The following is a 17,306-nucleotide window of genomic DNA, read 5'->3' as shown; positions in this document are numbered from 1 at the left end:
AACAGCTCATGCAGGATTAGAAGTGCTTACTGGAAGGCAGAAGAGCCATAAAGAGAGCGCTCATCTTTGAAAGGGAAAAGGGAGGACTCAGAAACATGACTTGCTTAGTTTAATTCCAAGAGAAAACAAAAACTAACATACCATTTGGAAGCATTTACGAGGAAAATATGGGTTGGATGAAAATACTACAGAGTAGCTGTGATATTCATCGGAAAGCTGCATCAGTAGCTGCAGTAGTCATCAGAATTGGCTGGTCTATAGGAAAGAGGAAAAGTGACAACATATTCATTTCTGTAAAGAGAAAAGATCTGCCCTCTATGTCCTTGGTTAACAGGTCAGGAAGCTCAAACCACAGCAATGGAGGTTCAGCTTTGAATAAAGGAAAAATATGGCAGTAATAAGTATAGTTGGAATAGATGTGAGAGTGAGGAACCAGTCCTAGCAGAGATTTCAGCAATCCAGTAAGACAGACACCTCTAAAATTCATTACACACTGCCCATTCTGTCCTGAAGCTGGGGCACAGGGCATCTGACCTCCTGAGGTCTATCCTCTCCCTCACTTACTCTGATTTTAATATTTTCTTACAAAGCCATTATATTGGGTTATTAACTGAATACTCAAGAAGAAAAAAATAAATAAATAAAAAGAGGAAAGATGTAGATAGGGTTGTAAGTGATGGAAAAAAATCATCAGATGCTGACGCTGACTGCCATGAGATCAATCAACTAGACCAGGCAGTCCTTCGTGGCATTTTTACAGTCATTGTGCATAAATCCTCTCCACATAGGGGAAGAAGCCACAGGATTTGGAAAGGCTCTGTGACTCTCCAAAAGTCTGGTGTTACCCTTGGGGTTTGCAGAATGACAAGATGCCCATCCAGCCACTGCACATACTTTTCCCCATGACCACAAGTTTCCTGTATCCAAGCCCTATGAATTGTCAGTATGCAAGGTCTTCTCTCCCTTCCACTCAGCAGGACAGACTCCAATGCTGTCCTGGAATAACACTGTTTTCAAGTGCACAAGTAAAGACCACCATATAACACCTACAATCAGGTCCATCAGTTCATTAGTGAGGAAGGCAAAAGCTTCCACAAAATAAAAATCACTATTAATCATTCTCTTCCCTTAAGTGCTATAAGACTTCTAAAATGCATTGCCAGCTCATATGAATGGGCCCAGTTCAACAGTGCTTGATATTGCTTTGGTCTACACATTCTGTGACATGAGAAGTCACATAGATATCTATTATTATTATGAAGAGACACTATAAACTCTGAAACAACACAAAACCAAATGAAAAATAAAGGGAAAACACAACAGGAATAAAGGATCCTTAGCAACTGGGCAATAAAAAGTCATAGTGGAAAGTATAAGATGGCTACTTGACAGATAAAGTGCAAGCTCCTTGTTTTCAAGACTAAAAGATCAACCTCAAGAAGGAAAGCCATGGAAAAAAGAAAAAAAATGTCTATAAAGGGGCAGGAGCTCTGTATCTGAGATGATTAGTAGGTGTACGCTGCAGCAGGTTATTAAGCAGCTTGGTTTGAGGAAAACCAAATGTTTTATTTCAAACCTCCAAAAACACTAGGCTGAAATATGACCATCAGTCTACTTGGTATAATATATCAGAACTCATCTTTCTCAAACTACAACGTCTATTATTTTTTGAATAATTTGCAATTCAAACAAGGCAAGTGATAGCTAAATCTCAGGCAGTTCATTTTAGTAAGAAGCCATGGAAGGCCCTCAGTGTTTTACTCTTTGGTCAAAGGGCGAGCACTCAAGTCACTTGCTTGGAGAACAAAGGTGTGGGGAAATCTGCCTGTGCCTCCTCTCTGAAGTGGTTGTATTTGGAACATTAGAGTCTTGTCTTGGAGGACCAGAGAGGAAAAGCAGAGAAGCCACATCCTATGGAATTTCAGCTAACTGGGAAGCAGGAGCCAGACCAGCTCCAGTTCTTAAATACTGTAGCCTGTTTGGGGGGCCAAAAAGAACAAAGACCTGGAGAAACAACAACCAGGCTCTCAAACTATCCTCCTGAAATTCAGCAGTATTGCTGCTCCTTCAGCAACAAGGCTGGCACACTCTCTTTGTACTGTCCCTGCCAGGAGTAAGGACACAGTGCTCACTGATTACATTGTGTTCCAGTCCATGGTATCTGTATAGAAAAGGTAGAATCCTTGTTTTCCCTATCTCTCTTCTATTTTTAAGCCTTCTAAATGATTAATACTGGTTATTTGGGGCCTCAGGGTGGGGAAAGAGTTGGAAGAGGAGAGAAAGGGGAAAAGACCGAAGAAAGTTGCCTGAGCAGCTGACTTTGTTGTTATGACAAAAAGGAAAATGCTCAAGTTCTAAGCACTCAAATTTCTGAGAAACCCATGACGTTGGAGATGCAGTGCGTGCTCATCAGCCTTCACTTAAATATTTACTTTGTCTCCATGACTGCCTCTGATCCAAGCTCTTGGCGCCATGATGTCACTGGAAGAAGCCAAGACCAGACCCCTGGTAGGAGAGGTGGTCATCAGACTGGCTTTCTGGCACTGCCCCGGATTAGTCATCAGCTACCCTGCATATACCCCATTATTGCACCAACAGGCAGCAGGCCAGCTTTTGGCTCTAACATTCTTACTTCCCTTCTGTCTGCGGTAGGAACTCTCCTTTATTTGCTTTTTAACTAGAAGAACAAGAAAGGTCTCTAAAGGAGATTACAGGTTGTGGGCAAAATCCAGTCTGGAACAGATGGGAACAAAGAGAGTTGAATTCAGTGACCAAACACGTTGGTATTCTTGTGAGGTAGGACATCACCGGTGCTTGCTTAGAAGCAATAAATAAATAAATACATACATACAATACATACATACAATCATTCACCCCCTTCTCTTAAAGTAGGAAGGCAATCAGGAAGATTAAACTGAAATATCCTGATACCACTCACATATACAATGCAAAGAACACCACCACTCCTTCAAATGGCCACAACTGGTCAGAAACAGAACTGTATTTGCAGGTTATGTGACAATATCCTACGCAGAATCACAGAATGGCTTGGGTTGAAAGGAACCTCAAGGATCATCAAGTTCCAGCTCCCGTGTGCCTGTCTGCTGGTCAGCTTTTTCTCTCTCCTCCTAAAAGCTTTTAAACCATTTTTGTCCAAACCAACAAACAGCAGAGAGCTCAAAGATACCAAATTTGTAGAAGTTTGATAGTAATAGACAAACATCACTGGCAGCATCACTAGCACAACACCAAACTCTCAGTAGCCTGGTTAGGGATAAAGGGAGGAAAGAGGATCTCTGTTCTATTTCTATTCCAGACTGTATTTGGTTTACATGGAAACATATTTAAGACTGGATATACATTAAAAAAAGAAGCTGATGCTCTACAGGCAAGTATTACACTGCAGTATCAGTGGATTGCTAGGATTATTTAGCAAGAAAAGAACAGTCCAGCAGGAGGGGCTGATATGTGGCTCCAGTGCTTATCCTTTGCCAGCAGCCTGGTGTGTGGCCCCGGGCACATTATTTCACTTTTCTGCCTTCTGTGAATAGCAGCTGATAGTGCGTGTGTATGTGCCAGCACATTTCTACATAGGAGCTACAGAGCTCCTCTCCATCTCTCTCATCTCCCCTTCTGGCACAAATCTCTGCAGAAACTCAGCTGTAAGTGCTAGCATTTCTGATGCAGTAAAAGTCTAAGCTGGCTTAAGAGCAGAATTTAAAATATAATTTAAGAGTCGAACAACACATTCTTCAACACAGACCATAAGGAGACAAGAGTCCACCCCCTGACATAGCTAGAAACAGCACTGCAGTTACTGCCAGGTGAGCACAGCAATTTCTTCTTTGGGAGGAAGGGGCAACCTCTGTGCCAAACTCACTCATGTGCAACCTGGGCTGTTCAAGTGATTCCCCGTATCTTCCTGCCCCAAACCCCTCTCCCTCCACACACCACTGCCTGCCTTTTACACCAGCTCTACCATAGCATACAGGGATCCTTGTCACCAAGTCCTCCTCTTGCTCTCTCATAATGAAAAACAGCTGTGGTAGGCATGTCCCAAACAAAGCCTTACACATTCCTGGTGGAACTGCCTCCTCACCGCCAAAACCCCCAGACTTTATATTTACTACAGAAAACTCAAAAGACAACCACTTTTCCTCCTCCAAGCTGTAATTTCCTCCCTGACAGGCCTGTCAAATTTAAGATTTCATGTACTATTCTTATCTCGAGTCCCCGATTCCCCCCTGCCCCACTGCTTAGCAAAGCTGACATCCCTCCAGCACCATGAACATTGCTATAAGTAGCTTCTGCGGAGCAGAGCAGCACATTTTTCCATCTCTAAAAACACCGCAGAGGGCAGTTTGAAACAGAGATAGGAAAATCACTGTGGTGCAATGCGAATCTGACTGAACCATGCTAGAATGCCTTGCCAGGTGGAATCCTGTTTAAAACAGGCAGGTGATGAACATCTTTCCACTCTGTTTATTTTGGTAGATTGCTCTCTGAGGAACCCAGAAAAACAAAAACTGATCTGAATCTCTCTACCAACTGCAGAACGTTACCATCTGTAATCTTAGCTACTCATCAGAGGAAAGAATAAGCATATGCAAGCCATTGACATATCCAAGACACACTGAATGATTTCAGGCACAATCGGTACATTTCTGTGCACACTCTTGTCATGCAAAGACTTCTAGAGCTTAGGGGAAAAGGAGTGGTCACAAATCAGGGAAAAGCACAGGCAGTATACTTTCTTTCCTGACCCTTTTTATCCAGTTGCCTGAGTTCCAGGCCAGCAACATAAGTTATTAAAATTTGTTCTAGCATTAAGCAAACAACTGAGAGTCTGAAAGCAGAGCCAAGCAAAGGAAGGTCAAAAAGCAAGCTTTTCTCCCACAAGACCTTTACTGAGGACATTACTCCTCAGTAAGCTATCTTCAGGAACTAATTTCCTTAACGCTGGAATTCTTGTGGCTTAGAAATACAAGTCTTCTATCAGCCTGACAGCCAAAGAAGAAGTTTTCCTGCATTTTAACCCTTACCCAGTTCTGCTTCTCAGCCTAGCAGCACTTCTACATGGGCAGCATGCTCGATCTAGTGCCCTCCCAGAGTAGATGAATGCACAGATAGAAGAGGCCTGCAGGGTTTCTCCTCCTCTTCCACACAGGTAAACCAATAGTGAAATTCAGCTGTCTTGTGCATCTAACCTGCTAGGCTGAAAGGGCTACAAAAAGGCTGACATTTCCTTTACAACCTACTGTAGGGAACCTGTTTTAGCAGGGAGTTGGACTTGATGATCTCCAGAGGACCATTTCAGCCCCTGCAATTCTGTGATTCCTTCATCTTACTTTAAACATTACGAGTTTAATGCAAGCAATGGTCTTCACCAAGGAAAAGTTATTTCTATTGTCGTCTCTGCACACAGTGCTCATTCATGCACTCAAGTGACTTAGATGTGAGGAGCTCACTTGGGACAGACAAGTTTGAAGGATTGCAAAGGACCTCATTCTCTCAGGTCTGCTTCAAAAACAGCTTCAGTTTTTTTAGATCAAAGGAGTAAAGAATAATCCCCACCATCACACCACTTCTTAGAGGCTTCAGCTAAGCCTTTTCATCTTGAAAGATCCATTGGCTCAGTCACACCACCTTTTATTTCCAATTATATAATAAGGGCAGCCGAACTAGGTTAGGCTAAAAGTTCACCTAACCTTTCTCCCTCTGTTTAGGAGCCTATTAGGACTTCTGTGGTTTAAGAGAGTCAGCTGAGAAAGCATGTCATAGGTTGTGTATGGAGCAATCCTTCCTCTGCCACACCCTCCTTACTCCTGTTGGTCAGCAAATTACTCCTATATCCCACAAAGGTCATTCTTACCAAAGCACCTAAAAGACATAGGCAACAAATACCAGCCCTCACTGGACATGCTAGAGCTTGTACTTGTAGCTATATTTTGAACAGGTAAGACCATCCCAGCCCCACCTGCAACTGTCCCAAGGTTCACCTTCCTCTGGGGTCTCTCAGGCAAATTAGTGCAGTGCACTCTCAACCAATTTCCACAAACTAACATCAAGACCTGACACTTGTACTCTTTCAGTAGAAGGAGGAGTAGAAATACATGCTAGGCTTTAATACCACAGCACATGGAGCCAATTCATTTCTTTCCTAAAACAAATCTATTAGTAAGATGGGATCAGGACAAACCATTCTGCCCTGGCAGGGAAACGCCATCTCCTGCTCACTCAACTCTTGGCCAGAGCATTTGCTGCAGCCACAAGCAATGCGTCTACTCCAGTGCCTTGAAGCAACCAGGTGGGTGGCCCCAGAGAATGACTGAGTCAGACTAGTTGCTAGCCACCACTTGGCAATCAAGCCCAATTTCAGCAAAATCTATGTAGGATGCAGTGGTCAACATTCGGCCTGTGATTTCCTGTATTACACGCAACTGTATTATCCTTAATATAGAGGCAGAGCTGCTGTATGGTTTTTACATCCCCCTGCTTGTATCATCACCCGCACCCAGCTGTGCTCTAGGGAAGATTCCCAGCAACTTTCCTGAGGTCAGATATGCAGAACATGCAGTAAGAGGAGACAAAACAAAGCCCTTTCATTATATTTATAGACATAAGTACAGCGTTTATTTCAATTAAACTAGACCCATAGCATTACTGAAACGGAATGATGAAGTACCATAAAGAATTCAGAATTAAGGTTTAGTACAGTAACACCCTCCAGTAATATGACTGAGGTGGAAGAAGTGAGAAGCAAGCAAGCCTGCTTATGGACAACACAAGCATAGGGAGATTAGAGAGTACAGGTGCAGCCATAATTCCCAGCCCTAGTTTCCCAGTGTTGGGCATATATATGTGCCAAGCAGGTTTCTGCTCTGCACAGTAGGATTTTGCCTTCCCTTTCTCAAATTACTCGCTGTCCCCTTCCCACAGGCAATTACTTCAGCAGCTGAAATCTGTGGTTAATTTGTGCAGGAAACTGCAGCATCTCACCCCCTATTTCAGCAGGAGATTTGTGGCATTGCAGAAAGGCAGGAGCAGCTGCTGCTGTATTTTGGGAGGAAACTGCAGGACGATTCCCTACAAGAAAGTAGTCACAGAATAGGTTGAGGAATAGTCATAACTTTCATAAATGATAAGATTTGGTTACTCCGAACTGTATAATCACAGCAGACCTCCTGATTTTCTTATTACCTTCATGACTTACGCAGTGAGCAGCCTCCCTTCTAAGTTTTGTAAAATCCCACTGAATATGTTTGTTGTGCCCTTCTAGCAACAGCCTATGGAGTGTCCTACACGGAATGCTGGCACCTCCATCCTCCTGAGCAGCTCACAACAGCTATACCTGCAGGTCACTTCAGTCAAGCTACAGCTCTGCAGAGCTCTCTCCACATCTGGGGCAGAGCAGAGATGGTAGTGCTGCAGGTTTTGGAATCAATACATTAAAAAACAAGCAAGTAAGAATGTGTGATAGAAGCAGAATAGGAGATCTCATTTACAAAAAGGGGGAAAAAAAGAGATTGTTTTGCTTCTCTGAATGACTGCTGTGATGCTTTGGTCAGCTGCAAGAACTCTTTTCTACACCAAAGGTTACTTGATCACTATCAATCCCACTGAATCTTGTCACATTAGGAAGAGAGGTAAGTAATCACAACAGCTCATGCTGTGATACCAAGTGTGAGGTTGGCAGCAGAATGCAGGTTATCACCCAACCATCCAAACCTTATAGGCAGCTGCTGGAACCCAAATGAGCATAGGGGCTGTCCTGGGGATACAGCAGCACCTGAAAAGGCTTCAGAAGAGCTGGAGACGCAAAACCAGGACCGCTGAGAAATTTACCCTCCGTCTCCCTCTGGTGGCTCAGCGCAGCTCGGTGACACGGAGTGTAAGGCTGGTACAGAATGCAGGTTGTCATCCAACTGTCCAAACCTTACAGGCAGCTGCTGGAACCCCATCGGCCTTTTCACTTGCCTTTAGGGATCACAATTCCCAGCACTTCTACTCATCCATAAGCTTTAGGATAAAATTTGGGATCCTTAAGTGATTGCCTAATTAGTTCAGCTGGATGGTTTGTCCAGAGAGGCAGTGGGTGCCCCGTACCTGGAGACACCCAAGGTCAGGCAGGATGGAGCTCTGAGCACCTGACCTAGTGTAGGTGTCCCTGCTCACTGCAGAAGAGATGGACCAGGCAGCCTTTAAGGGTCCCTTCCAACTCAAACAATTCTAGAATTCTATGGAACTCCTAAAGGAAAATACCAAATAGGTTGCAAGAACTGACAGGCTAGGGCCCAGCATTTAATTATGACTTTCCCTTATGGAAACAGCACTCAAAGTGGATGAAAGAGGTTTGCAGTCTACTTGATTAGAGCCCATAATCCTAAATCCTCACAGTTCAGGCTCACAATCAAATCTCCAGGACTTAAACCAAAGCACAAACTAAACAGGAGATGGATTGACATAATTTGTCTAGAAGAGGTTAATCTTATTCTAGGACTACAGAAATGATATACACTGGCACTAGAAAAGAAGTATGCCACAAGCCTATGCAAACACAAACAATATGGAGGGCATGGAGAACATTTGCTACTTCTCACGATGGAAGAGCCAATGGGAAAGGAGGCAGCAGGGGTTAAATTGCCAGGCAAACACATCTGAGACAAGCTGTGGGAAATATGGTTTTTTGTGTGGATAGCACGTAAATTGAGGAACCAATTAGAGCATTGGGGTCTGCTTAACATGATGATATAGATGCAGCCTCCAGTTCAGGAAGTTTTTAAAGCACTGATTGCTGAAAGCTGTGACAGTCTTATGGAATAAACACATTCATGAATAGCTTTCCCTATTCATTACCGATCAGCATGAGACACTTGATACTGGGCTGAACTGTTCCATATGGCCTTCTAATAAGGTATTTTTCTACAGTTACAGGTCTCATCGTTACCTTAGCAGAATTTTAACCTCTTCCAGGTGTCACAGTTACCCAAAATGTAAGCTAGTCAAAGGAAAATGAATAACACTGACAGACTGGGAATTACAGTACCAGTCAAGAGCTATGCCTAGACTGACCAGTTGCCTAACACAGGCACCAGACAGATGACCACTGAATCATACCAAGCTTGTGTTACTCAAGAGGCCAGGTGAGAAGGCTGCAGGAGTCCTTCCTGGCCTCATTATTCCAGTCCACATGGAACAACACGTTCACCTCTGTGCTTGTCACAGCTCTCTCTTCCACTTTGCAGTGCTGAGCTCCTAACTAATTGCAGAGGACATAGTGCTTGTGGCAGGGCCCACCTTTCATGCATTCAGTACATATGTGACCCTATTAATGGCACAGATTGACAACAAAAGCAGCAAAGGACCTGTTCTGCACAAGGATGTTTTAGGCCATTTTCCACTTACTTTCAATCTTACTCCTTCAAAGAGGAATGCACCAGACTCACCCAGGCATGCTCCCTCTCCTCCAGTAGCCTCCAGTTCCACAGGATCAGCGACAGATCGATTTCAGCACAGGTTTCTTCCCCAAGTTGGGGACTGTGGTTCTTGTAGCTAACAATCTATTAGCTGTAATTAAATACCAGATGCTGCCTCAGGAATAGGCCACTATAATCCACTGTAGCAAAATAATGAAACCATGCCACGCTTTGGAGATTTGAGCTAGATAGTGCAGAGACTGTGGGTTACGGGTCAAGGGATAAGATTACAGACTAATCTTCTGTAAATTCAATCGTATAGATGCACTATGTTTTAGGGCTTGATTCAGATTGCAGAAGACTGAATTAAGACTAAATCACTATCAGCAGTACCAGATCAGATCATGGTTGCTCTGCATTTAAATGAGAGTTGGGCACTGCCTGAACCCATGGCAAGTTACAGCCCCTGACCTCCAAGCGCGATAGGCAAAGCACAGCCAAGAGCAGACCAGCCCAGTGGAAGACATTGGTGATGCCAGCCTTAGCAACCCTGTCCTGTCACCTTCCCACTGCTCAGTGAGACCAAGCTCTGTATTGAATCCTCCTCATTCAGAAAGGTAGATCTCAAGAACTGCCAGCACATGCCTTTGGCAATAACGCTCTAACCTCTTACACCAGAGCAAACTGATGGGCATCTGTAGTCACCAACAGCTGTAAACACAGTCCCTCTCACCACTGCTGCACTCACTTAATTGCATCATGCTGCCCCTCAGAGTGCACACGCTGTCTGCTCATTGAGCACAGGAAGGATGTGGTTCACCAAGAATCTTTTTCCAAATACATCCCAATTGCTCAATTAATTACCCTTCAGCTTTAACATGAGGAACCAGTTTCAACCTTCTGCAGCAAGTCTATTTTTAGTAAAGCATCAATTTTCTCTGTTTTGTTATCCCTTGCTGTGTTAGTCCTGCCCACACAACAAATCTGGCATTGATCGCTTGTGGTAGACAAATATTTTGGCTTAGGCTATGAAAGAGGCAAGAGGAGGAGGGTAGAGAAAAGGAATCCGCGTAACCAGAGGAGCATTGCTGTGAATCAGAGTTCACATGGAGAAAGCAAACCTAATGGAAAAAAAAAAAATATGGGGTGAAAAAAAATGTACTATTAATATGTAAAAATGAGTGTGTTTGAACATACAGCTACACAAGTGGCAATCACCTCTCAAGCTTCTGCCAGTGCAAATTGAGATTAGTAAAATCCACGGGCATAGAAGGGGTACTTCAGTTTTGGGTGGTTTCCACAGTGTGGCAGAGACAGCTCTATGTGCTAACTCAAATCATCCCTTCCTACCAAACTATGGACCTGGATTATCAGGGGAGGCAACACTGATGGATCGTTCTGCGAGCAGTTTGCATCCTCATAACAACTGCAGACTCTGAACAGTTGCCAGAAAAGGGATTGATCTTATCAGAGATCTCACCTCTGTGCTAATTGCTTTCCTGCCTGCCTGAAATGAAAACAAGCACTGGGGGTACTAATGCAACCCAGACACGTTCAGGAAAATACTGCTCTGAATGCTGGTCCTGCTACTTGCACAGCAGAAGGGAGGAATTCAAAATGAGATGCCCTCCATACCAACATCCATCCAGCTTGCAATGACACGAACACCCAAAGTGATTTGAAGTGAACGGCTTTAAGGCACAATCCAGCTCTGCTTGTCACACTCCATGGGTGGCACCAGGTATCACGTAGCTCCAGCTTTTGCCACCCACCTCGCCATGAGTCTTTCAGGAATTGAAACCCCATGTCCCGGCCCTCACCCCTCTCCTCAGAGCACACCCTCTTTCCTTTTGAGAAGGTCATAACACGAACCCAGAGCTAGACTAACACCTCCTGCTGTTTACTCTGTATCCATTTCCATGGCTGGAAGATGCAAGTGATGAAGCAGTCTGAATTGCTCAGTACCACAGTGACTCTGGTCCATCACCAGTTTCATCTTCACATCCCACCATCTGGGTCAGCTGAGGCTGCCTGAACTGGGCAAGGCAAAATAAAGCCGCGTGATCTTGGAACTGCACGCCCCACAATGACAAAGGGCAAATAATCTTGAAAACCATAAAAAGAGCTGGAAAGCATAAAGCCTTATAAATCAAGGCCAAATTAGCAGCCAAGACCAGCTTCCAGGGCTGCTGTCAGCAGTGGGAGGAACAGCCACAGAAGGGTGTTGTGCTCCACCTCGAAGCCTGCCCCGCAGCCCCAGGCCAAGCTCTGTGCCATCCCCTCCCTAGGTGCGGCCCAACCGTGGTATCACCGACCCTCGCCAGCTCTGGGAAAGGTTGCTGTGCTCTGTGGGAGTCAAATAAATAAACAAAAAAATAAATCCAAGATAACAGCAGCAGATTTTCAGTCTGGATTCTCAAGTTCCCAGGCTAGGAAATATCAGTTTGGCACTTTTTTTCCCCTCTTTTCTCCACTTTAAGCAGAGAAAGACTGATCTGTATGGGATTCTGCAAAGAACTCAAGCTCACGGAAGGCAAGAGCAGAACTAACTGCTCTGAGGAGCTCCACACAGAAGACAAGTCAGTCTTCACAGGACAGAAGGAGGATTCTTTGTTTAAGGAAGGTTGTTCTGAAACCTTCAAATGAAGGTTTTCAACTATGGCCTCCCTAGGACTGTTGCCAGTTACTCTTAGGTCCTGTTTTTCCCCCACTCAAACACCTCATTCCTCCACACCCCTTTTGCCTGGCCAGGCTGTACACTCCACAGTTTGGATCTAGTAATGGCCTCAATTACGACTACAGGAGGCTATGGGTTCACAGCAGAGCTGAGTTTAACCCAAGATAGCAAGAGAGGCAAAAAGAGTCCACTTGCTACTTGTTCAGATTTGCACTTTGCTTGTTCCCAAAGAATGGCACCTATGCAGAGCTACTGCTGCGCTACCAACCGTTCACATTGTGCAGATTTCCTCCTGGATAATGAGGGTAAGGCCCTGGAAATGAGCCCCCCACCCCACCCTCTGCTAATCAGAGCATCTCAGTGGGGCAGAGGCTCTGGCCTTTGCTTCCTCCACAGGCACCACACCTAGAACATAATTTATATTTCAGAAGGTGGGGAATTTCTTTTATTTATTTTTTTCTTTCTTTTTCCCCCATTTTAATCTTTTGCAAGGGTGTGGAAAGTGAATAATTCCAGCTGAGCATTCCTTACCTAACACGCTTACAGTTGGCTTCTTAATTAGGAATTTAATAAATGTAACTTAATTATCTCTTAACAAGATTACTTTATTAATGCTCACGGCCATAACCCTTCAGGGCTCTTGATCTTGTCAGATCCCAAAGACCAGGCTGAGTCAACATTTGAATACACAGCTGCCAATAACATATCTTTTACTGCCAGAGCTGGCATTTGCATTTTTAGATGATTCCCTTCCCAGATTGAGCTCTGCATCTTCTAACACTGCTTTGCTCTAGGAGGCTTCTTTTCTGTCAGGGTGCAAAGTGAAGAACTAACCAATTTCAACAAAGCTTGCAGCAGACTAGAAGTCTACTGGTCATGCCATAATCCTGCTGGACTAATTATAGTTCCCTTCACATACTCAAAAGAAACTTCAGTTTTCAGCAAGAACCATCTTTCTCCACTTCTGAAGAGCTGTTGTGTAATGCTGCCATATATTGTTAAGACCTGTCTGCACGGGAGACTCTTGCACTCTTCCTAGGTACCCAAAGTACCTATAAAATGCTTCTTGGCCATCTAGCACCTTTATGCCATTAGGATATATTAGAAGAAAAACATGCATGGACAACTCTTTCTAAGGTCACCTAATCACATCTGTCCTCAAGCAGCTTTTTCCAGGCATGAGCAGCTTCATTAGACTTTAACCTTTTCAGCTGGAATTCTGCCCTTGGGTTGCTGTCTTATATTTTTGGAAGGTTTGGTTCAACTGTTTTTCAGTTTAAGGCAGTAAGTAGGCAGGGAAAAATGCAACTGTTGCCATCATTTAAATGTTAAAATAAATATTCTGTCACCTCATCTTGAGCAATGCTTTACTTCAGAGAGAGAACTTCTCATGCTGGCTCAGACAAGCACTTGTTAATTTTCCAGCAAAAACACATCTCAAATTAGCTGAATCACATCAATGCCTACTGAGCTAATCTACCCAGAATCTGCTATTTAAAATCCAGGAGCAAATCCGAAGATGAGTCTCTTAGGCAATAACCACTCAATAGCAGCAGTGGTGATAGAAGTCCTGACCCCTTCAATGCTAGGAAAGACTCTTTGCAGAGCCTGCTCTTCTGAAAAGAGGAAGGCACTTTAAAGGGAAGGTTGCATCCAACATCAGAAGAGAGAACGAGGGTGTCAGAGAACAGCCTGATCCTGGGAGCTCACCCATGCGTGTGGGGAAGCAACACAGCAAAGTTCCCTTCTTTGGTCCCAGGAAGAGATCTGCCTGCAGCAGATGGGTTTCATGTGGACAAAGTAACGGGGATAGGGAGGAGTGGGTTACTGGAAACTGCTGTAGGGAAATTAAGATGGTTCTTGGATCATCCCAAACCAGGAATAGGAAAAAATCAATGCTAGGATAAAGCAATATTCAGCTTTCTATCCAGATAGCTGATAGGGCCAAAGCACTTCTGAGCAATGGCTGCAGCATGAAGGAAAAAAATATTTCCTTTCCCATACTCTCCTCTTACTGCTAACGATCCCACTGGGATCAGCTCAGCTGTAACACTTATGTGTGAAATGAACAAATTCCAACTTAAATATTTTGCTGTAGTTGAAAAACTGAAAAGCAAACAAGTTGGGCTATCAACTGAGTACAGAGCACTGCAGCAGAAATAGCTGAATCAGCACAACAGAAAGCTGAATGAAGTGGATGCCCTTGTAATGAAGGACAACAAGAAGGTGGAGTTGCTGAACACTTTCACTGCTTCAGTCTTTACTGCTAAGACCGCCTCTTGGGAACCCCAGAGCCTGGAGATGAGAGAGAGAGAGTCTGGGGAATGGAATGCTTCTCTTCAATTGAGGAGGATTTGGTCAGATAGTGTCCGGGCAAACCCCACACACACAAATCCATGGGTACCAATGGGATGCACCCATGCATGCTGAGGGAGGTGGCAGAAATGACTGCTCAACAACCCGCCATCATCTTTGAAAGATCACAGAGAACAGGAGAGGTGCCTGAAAACTGAAGGATAGCCATTGTCACTCCAGTCTTTAAAAAGGGGCAAGGAGAAGAGCTGGGTAACCACAGGCCAGTCAGTCTCACCTCATCCCCAGGAAGGTGATGGAACAGCTTATGCTGTATGTCATCTCCAAGCATTTGTAAGAGACGAAGGTTATCAGGAGTAGTCAACACAGATCCACCAAGCAGAAATCATGCTTGACCAGTCCGGTAGCCTTCTATAATGCCATGACCTGCTTAGTAGAGGAGGAGAGAGCAGTTGTGTACCTTGACTTCAGCAAAGAGATATTCAAAACCAATCTGAACACCTTCTTGTGTAATTTACTGTAAGGAACCTGCTGTAGCAGTAGGGTTTAACAAGATGATCTACAGAGGTCCTTTCCAACTCCTCTGATTCTGTGAAGCCACAGTAACCTCTGGAGAGACAAAACCAGAAAATTATTTGTATGAAAATCTACATATTCTGAGACCTTCTAGTCAGAATACTATCTCTTGACTATCTGTTCAAGATATGCTGAGCCTCATATCACGCCTGCTCTCCTGTGATTCAAAATACCCAGCATTTCTTACACACAAGACAACTGGAGCCTTGTACACATTTTCTCCTGGCCTGCCACAAAACGAAGGCGTGTTTCCTGGCAGTGGGTTTGTTGTTCTTCCAAACCGCTCTGCGGGGTCTGTTCAGTGTCACAGCCAACGCAGCCTGCTGCGGAGCAGCAAACTGAGGAAATGTCCTGGAACGGTTTTATTTGGAGCTGACATCTCCAATGGTGAGCTGATGCCCTGTGGAAAGCTCCGAAGCAAAACGAACGCTGCCTCCAGAGCACAGCAGCTTCTGTTCTCCCTCCTCCCCACCATGGATCGTTGTTTTTCTACAAAATTAACAGAAACCACATTGTTAGGGGAAGACAGGGGAGAGCAATAGTCTGGAAACCAGACACCCAGCCACTTCTCTGGACACCCCACCCTTGTCCTCCCCCAAGTCAATTGCCACTTCATTCTGTGCACCATCTTTCCTTTCTTGCCCCAATCCACCTACTCTGTACTGGTCACAAGCAAGCTCTTCAAGCAACGTGTATCTTCCCAATATATGTCAGCCTTCAGCCTGGTGCAATGGGGAGCACAGCTAAAATATTTAAATAGAACTGGAGATCAGCTAGTGAAAGCCACACTGTGCAGAAGGGGCTTGGCCAGCTTTTCTTTTTATCTACTTGAGGGTTAAGTACTTCCTAGCACATTCAGTGTCAGCAATATTAAGGAAGTACCTCTTGTTCTTCTGCCCCAAGACCTCAAAAGCATGCACAGTCTGTCAGTGACAGACACAGAAGGATGAAAATGGAACTCCCACTGTTAAGGTGTTGCAGTGCATGGGCAGCATAACTGGCACTTGTCACACATTTTCAGCCACCTACGCTGCAGGAAAATGGTGACCAGTGCTTCACCAGGAAGTAAATCTCACTGGTGCACTTGACCCCTCTGCACTGCATCTGGGATGAATAAGATGTAGCCCTGCTCCCACCACCCTACAGCACTGCTTTGCCAACTGCCTAGGCTCCTGTCTCCAAGCAGTCTTACAGGCAGGAGGAGAGCCTGGTGCTCACCATCCCCCAGCCACATTCCCTGCTTACACCCTCAGTATTCTCAAAGCTACGACACCATCCACTTACCCTCCCTTCAGCCACCTGCATACGCTCAGAACAGCCCCAAGGGCAGGCAGCAACGAAGGCCCCACAAGCATCCAGCCACTGGTGCACGCAGGGAAGAGGAAGTTGTTATCAGGCCCCAGTAACACAAAACAGCTGGTGCCGGGCCCAGGCAGCTCTGCTCAGCCTTGCTGGAAGCAGAGCAGCAACTGTGGTCACAAAATCTTTAGCTCAGACCCCCAGTGAATGAGGAGGCACTTCAGAGGAGGTTAAGTACAAGCAGCACTCAAAACCTTCCTTTTCCCAAACTGTTTCAATAAGTCAGGCCAGACCCTAACCAGCCTGGACTTCTCCTCAGCACACCCATATCTCTCTAGGCTCTGCTGGCTCAGTTACAGGTGATGCTGTAGCACATCCCCAATATAATAGCTGCAACTAAAGCACACTGGTCAGTATAACGTGATAGAAAACGCAGCAATAATAGCAGAGTAGCAAAGTCCCAGGCTACAGCAAGTGAGGATATGCTCAAGTACAGCTGCCATGAACACAGAAACAAAGGAAAAAAATCTGTTTACCTGTAGAAGGCCTCAGGTAGGTAGGGCTCTCCAGCAAGATACCCTCACCTCCACCGCCAACCCTTAAATGAGGTCTGCATACACCTGAGCTCCCCTGGGTTGGCCCTGCCTTCCCACCAGGTGCTCAATCACTACCTCAGGCCATGACTTGCATTTCTGCTATAGTCAGGCACTTTGGAAACCTTGCAAAACACATGGTTTCATAGCAGTGGACTTCTAGCCGAGGCTCTTCAACCCCTGCTTGTCACATGGGCTGCTCCATGTGTCCCACGCCTGACCCCAGCTCTACCATCACCATTCCTAGCTGGCATCACATGAAGGGTCTCTAGTGAAGCCTGTATAAACACAAGGAAAAGAAAAAAGAGAGTAATCTGCCTGCACTAGGGGAAAAAAAAAAAAAAAAAAAAAAAGCCTTCAGCAAGGCTTTTTTTGAGAAATCACTGGAAAACCACCTGCCCCAGAAGTAGTCCTGCACAGTGATGCTCTTAC

At 44.9% G+C, this 17,306-nt stretch overlaps 1 long non-coding RNA gene across 1 annotated transcript in view; it reads right to left on the bottom strand.

The window, feature by feature from the left end:
* LOC109367705 overlaps positions 1–16,862 on the bottom strand; it is a 22,466-nt gene extending 5,604 nt beyond the window's left edge. The window contains exons 1-2 of the long non-coding RNA XR_002115039.2: positions 16,818–16,862; positions 142–255 (exon numbers count right to left, since the gene is read on the bottom strand). This is a non-coding gene — a long non-coding RNA (uncharacterized LOC109367705). The remainder of the gene's footprint in view (positions 1–141; positions 256–16,817) is intronic.
* Between the last annotated feature and the right edge of the window lie 444 nt (positions 16,863–17,306).

The sequence above is a fragment of the Meleagris gallopavo genome, chromosome 5, assembly GCF_000146605.3.
Source record: "Meleagris gallopavo isolate NT-WF06-2002-E0010 breed Aviagen turkey brand Nicholas breeding stock chromosome 5, Turkey_5.1, whole genome shotgun sequence".
In the NCBI taxonomy this organism is placed as follows: Eukaryota; Metazoa; Chordata; class Aves; order Galliformes; family Phasianidae; genus Meleagris; species Meleagris gallopavo.
The sequence above is the reverse complement of the archived record's forward strand: the minus strand, read 5'-3'. Positions and strand labels throughout refer to the sequence as shown.